Source organism: Paroedura picta, chromosome 5 (assembly GCF_049243985.1).
Source record: "Paroedura picta isolate Pp20150507F chromosome 5, Ppicta_v3.0, whole genome shotgun sequence".
NCBI classification, from domain to species: Eukaryota; Metazoa; Chordata; class Lepidosauria; order Squamata; family Gekkonidae; genus Paroedura; species Paroedura picta.
The window spans coordinates 16,662,823-16,668,983 of NC_135373.1; positions in this window are offsets into that span (position 1 = coordinate 16,662,823).

Below are 6,161 nucleotides of genomic sequence, written 5' to 3' on the forward strand. Positions count from 1 at the left end.
TGTCCGGGATGAGGAAGGGTCCAGATTGGACCCTTCCTCATGACAGACAATCGGAGGGACCAATCGGCAGGCGTGAAGCGCCTGCTGATTGGTCCCTCTGATTCCCAGCCCCAGGAACTGCGAGCCGCGCACAGCTTCGCGCCTCTTGCCGCGTCAGGCCGCCGCCTGAGGGAGCCCCCGGCAGTCGCGCGGAGCGCAGCTGCCGGGGGCTCCCTGCCTGACGCGGCCTGACGCTTTCTGCCCTTCCTGCCGCTCTCTGCGACGGAGCGGCTGCCGTGCCGGAAGCGTGGTGGGGCACATGGCGCTCGGGTCGGAGACACTGTCGGAGCAGCCGCTGCAGTTGGCCGTGCTGCTGGCCTTCGCCTCGGGAGTGCTGGTGGGCTGGCAGGCGAACCGCATGCGGAGCCACTACCTGGACTGGCGGAAGCGACGCCTGCAGGATCAGCTGTCGCCCACGCAGAAGAAGCTGGACCGCCGCCTCCTAAATAACACTGAGCCCCGCAGCCCGCCGCCGAGTCGCTGACCGCCCCGAAGCCGGTGGGGCCGTCAGCCCAACAGTCCAGCAGCTTCTGCTGCGCCGGCGGCGGTAGCTAAGTTCGCGGCCCCATCAGCGGCGCCGCCAGAGACATCCGCGCCGCCCCTGACGCCCCGTCGCCTCTTGCTGCTGCGATGATTTTGCTCCTGCCGCTGGCCCGAAGCCTCCTTCTCCCGCCCATCAGCCAGCCAGCCAAGCTCGGAGAAGAGCCTGAGGAGCTCGCGATGACCGGCCAGGGCAGCCGGAAGGACGAAACTCAGAGAGGGAGGGAGAATGCCTCCGAATGGCTCTCCGCTCTTCCTCCCTCCTATGCTTTAGGTAGGCTGCTCCACGGAGGAGGGGGGGTTAACTGCTAGCGCCCATTGCATTTCAATCTGCAATGGGCTCTATTTCTAGTTATTAATAAAACAAAAAGAAGAGCAGGTAGTATTCCTAAAGGTAAAGGTATCCCCTGTGCAAGCACCGGGTACTCATTTTACCGACCTCAGAAGGATGGAAGGCTGAGTCGACTTTGTGCCGGCTGCTAGGATCGAACACCCAACCTCATGGACAGACAGCTTCAGACAGAATTTCTGCCGCTTACCACTCTGCACCATAAAAGGTTCTTGTAGTATTCCTAGAGCTACTTTTTTGAAATACAAAGAAAAGGCTTCACCGTAAAAATTGCTTCATTCCCTTAAGTTTTCCTCTCAGGCACACACTATGAGAAATATTATATTAAGGCACTGGCATTTGGTGTCTCACATAAAAGCCACTTTTTGCTTGGAGAAAAGGGCAAAAATTAAGGGAGATGCTGACTTTTCCAGGTTCTGTTCCAAACACGTGTAGAGGGTTGGTTGCTCACTGACAGCTTTAAATGTGGTAGTTGTGGTGTGTGCAAATACATGTTGGAAATGAAGATTCTTGAATAGCCAAGTATTAACTTTAGATTACATATCAAGAAGAAGAAGAGTTGGTTCTTATATGCCACTTTTCCCTACCCAAAGGAGGCTCAAAGCGGCTTACAGTCGCCTTCCCATTCCTCTCTCCACAACAGACACCCTGTGGGGTTGGTGAGGCTGAGAGAGCCCTGATATCACTGCTCAGTCAGAACAGCTTTATCAGTGCCGTGGCGAGCCCAAGGTCTCCCAGCTGGTTGCATGTGGGGGAGTGCGGAATCGAACCTGGCATGCCAGATTAGAAGACCGCACTCCTAACCACTACATCAAACTGGATCTCAAACCATTCATCAACTGTAACACAAAACTATGGTCTATCGGGTCACCATGTTTCTACACAACCCCTTGAAGTAAGAATATTGAGCATATGTCAAAAATTTGAAATGGTATTCTTGAGTGGCCCACTTCACAGAATTTAATCATAATCCTGAAGATTTGAGGTTCTTCAGATTAGAACATTTCAAAGATGACATTTGTAACAGAACGAACCTGATGCAGAAATTATTAAGACGTAAGGCAGAATTAATTTTCAGATTGAACACAGTGACACCCTGTGGTCTGAATCAAGAATTTGGCTATACTGGTATTTTGTGGAAGGTTGATATGTCTTTAAATGGCTAAATGGCATTTTTATTAGGTGATTTATTTAGATAGCAGTAATCTAGGGGAACTTTGGGACGTTAATGAAGGTATTGGATACCTCTTGATCCCCGAATTTGATTGTATTGGAACCATTGTGGCCCTTGAAAATTATTAGGTAAGAATATAACGGACCAGGAAGGAGAGGTAGGGGGAGAGGCAAGAGGGGAGGGGAAGGAGTGTGTGTGTGTGTGTTTCAGAGAGGGAGGGGGTCAGGACTATGGAGTCCCACAGCATGTATATGTTCTGCATACACTGTGATAGTTGGACAGTAGATTTTTTAAAGACCCCAGCATGTTACAAGAACTACTGAATTGAACCAACAAACCCCCCAAAACCACGTTATGTATACAAGCAAACAAGGGATCTTCCCATCAGTGCACACTATTGGTCAATTTCAGTTTAAACTGACTGGATCTGGCAGACGAAATCTATCTGCGCATTGGTCAATTACATTGTAAGCTATGAGCCTGCCTCAGACCTCAAACTCAGCAGGTCTACAGACACAACAAGCTCTTGAACTTGCTTTTGTTGCCTGCCTTTTTAATTCGTACTTTGCTTCTGCTAGTTGGTTGATATTTTATGCACTGCAGATATATGATTTAAATGTCCCCTTTCCTTCTGTGACTGACTGGTCTAAATAGTGTCATATCATACATGAAGATGCTTTGACTTTTGACTTTTAGAGACAGTGAACAGCAGGGGTGGGCAAACTGCGGCCCTCCAGATGTCCATGGACTACAATTCCCATGAGCAGAGAACAAACATCATTCCTTTCCTGACCTCCATGTTGGAAGATCCCAGTAGCTTCAGAGAAATTCAATCTAGGTCGTTTCTTGGGCGAAGAACACTTCAAGAAGAATGAGGCATTCATGCCCTTCTCCACAGTACCCCAAACTGGCCCAGGGAAGGAATCCCTACAAATGCCATAGAGAAACTGCTCCTATGGATCAGAAATGCTACTCACACACACACACACACACACACAGACAAGGTTTCTCCTCTAATGTGCGGGTTGGCACCCTTTCTCCCCAGTCCATTTCTTCCTGTCTGGCTCTGGATTTAGATCAAAACAGGTGGCTGTGTGAGTCTGTTTACAGCAGAAAAGCAAGAGACCAGGAGCACCTTAAAGATTGGCAGAATTTGTGAGACCAGCTCCCTTCTTCAGACAGATCAGGAGGAGTGACTGTAGGAGTCTGTCTGTAGCAGCAGAAAAGAGACTCCAGCAGCAGCAACTTCAAGACTCACACCATCTGTGGCAGGGAAGGCACTGCTCCCTTTGTGAGCCTTTGAAAGCTCCTCCCCGGCCACAACTTTGGTTAGTCTTTCAAGTGCTCCTGGGTGTAAACTGCACGGAGCCAAATAAAACAGTTTTAAAAACAACCAGTTTAGACCGCTTTATTATATTACAATCGTTGTTCTGCATTGAATATAGTCTGTTGAAAAACTATGTTGCAATGCTCCCTGCATGAAACAATTCATAGCCCTGCCCCCTGTAGTTTTGCCAACTCTGCTTTGTTCTCTAATGCAGTCACTAATCTGCATAACTAAGGAGCTTCTCTGCTTGACTAATAGGGCGTCTGAGAGAGGCAGGAGAGAAATGAATCGGTGAAAAGCATCTTTCAGAAACAACGCTTAAAAAGACGCTTAAAGCACCAAAGAGGCAGTTCACCATGCAGAGCAAAATCAATTTTGCAGAGTAAATTCATTCTTCTGTGCAGAGATCAGAAAGATGACGATGTATTCAGTGAGTTTTCATCACCTTATCCATCATGCAGGCCCTGGTCTGGCTCTTGGGGGGGTCTGGCTGGAGCCTGGGCTGTGGGTCACTGGCCTGGCCCCTGAAGAAGAGCCTGGTGCCCTCTTGTGGCTGTTTGCTGGATGAAAAGAGCAAGAGAAGGGATTTTAAAAGCCTTGGGGGAAATTTCCCAAACTGAGGGTTGTGCGATTTGGATCAAATCACTCCAAATCGGCCCCGCTTCGGAGACAGATCGCTCAGAGGCAGTCCATCTGGAGCTGCACAGGGCCTTGCTCTGCCCACGGCCCGTTTTGAGAGGGTGGCAGACCGTCAGGTCTGCTCAGGAGGTGAACTGCTCCGCTCAGTAGGGGTAAAAAATTAGAGCAAACATTGATCTGAAGCAGGCGAAACATCCATCGCCTTTTGCTTATCTTCTCCTCCCTTTTGTTGGGAAAGTCCTGCCTCAGCGGACTAATCCTCTTCTGCAACTCTCTAAGCCTCTCTTTAAGACTGGAACCCACCAGACCATCCACTGGGGCTCTTGAGTACAAATGGGTGAAAGAAGAAAGGTAATTTTATTTGCAAATAAAAGGAGTCGGTTTCTCCATCAGGAGAACCACTGACTCAAAGGACAGAGCTGTCCTGTCCATCTTTTTATCCCCTATTTGTGATAGGTAATCCCTACATCTTGTTTTCTCTCCTCCCCGTGGGACAGAGTTACAGTAGGGAAGACAAATCCCATAGCTGGATGCTCAAGTAAGCCATTCCCTTCATTTTGTTTATTTGTTTGTTTGTTATACCGCCCTTCCCTACGGCTCTGGGTGGTTTACATAAAACCTATTGTAACATTTACATAGAACAGTGATTCTCAACCTGGGGGTCGGGACCCCTTTGGGGAACGAACAATCCTTTCACATGGATCGTGGCAGGGCAAGCAGCTTCGCCAAGGGGGGGGAGCCATCCACACAACAGCCTTGCGGGGTAGACTGAGACAGAGCATTCATCTGTCTGGAGCAGCGGGAAAATACGAAATCAGCATGGTAGGACAAGAGGCAGAACTGAACTGAGAAACCACAGAGTAGTAAAGGGGTACACATATTATAATGGGCATAACCACGCTCACCACCTTGCATACTAATTAAACTATTTGCATAACCCTGGTGTCTCCGGAAGTGGCGTCACCATGCCCCACCCCGTGCCCCATGCACCGGAAGTGCCGCCATGTCACCACGCCCCTTGACGTCACGAGAAGTGCCGTTATCATGCCCCACCCCATGCACCCCCTGACCCGGATGTGCTGCCATTACGCCACACACACCCCTGACAACACTGGAAGCGGTGTCATCATGCAATCTGGCCCTTGCCCCCTGCCCCGGAAGTGCTGCATTATGCCACAAACGCCCCCCTCCCTGGAAATTCAGGTGTCATGCCCCCACCTTCTGTCCCCTTTGCCCCGGAAACAATTTCCACAGACCATGCTCCCACTGGAAACGCAGCCATCTTTTTACACCCCTCGTGACAGTGTTGGAAGTGACGTACAGCATAGACCAACCCTCCCTACTGTGTCACAACCAATGGGGATGACCAGGTACGGCCATGTGTTCCCTCTAGCAAATCGCCCTGTCACCCCTGACCAATAGCAAAGAGGCTGGGACAGCCCCCCAAAGAAGTAATTTTATAGACAGTGCCTCTTCCACAATGGCTCTTGACTTTTTTGTATTGACTGGAACAGGAAATAGTTACCATTTTTAAAAAACCACGCTACTGCCTGATTCCTAAGCAGAGTATCAGCAGAGCAGCAGGAAGGGGGTGTCAGATCCCGGCTGGGAAACTCCTGGAGATTTGGAGATGGAGCCTGGAGAGGACAGGGACCTCACTGGGGCACAAGGCCACAAAGTCCCGCCTTCAAAGGATCCCTTTTCTCCGACGGGGAGGGTGAGGGCGAGGGACTGGAGATGGGCTGCAATTCCAGGAGATCCCCAGGTCCTGCCTGGAGGCTGGCATCCTTAGGGGGGGGGCTTTGCCAGTGAGGAAGCGGGGTTTGCTCCAGATCCTGGAGTGGACGGGTGAAGCCAGCGAAGGGACTGGCAGACAGGGAGGGTCCCATCTTGATTCCAGCCGGGGTGGGGGGGGGGGTGTCCTTGCAGCGCCCAGCTGTTTGGGGAGACGATGTGCGTGTGGGATTCAGGCCGAGGAAGAGGCTGGGGCAGCGGGGAGCCCCCGAAGCAGGCTGGCCTTCCGCGCGCCGCCGGAGCCTTTGCTTGTCCTCTGGATCGCGCCCCTCCGAAGCCCGCTGGGGCTCTGCCGGGGG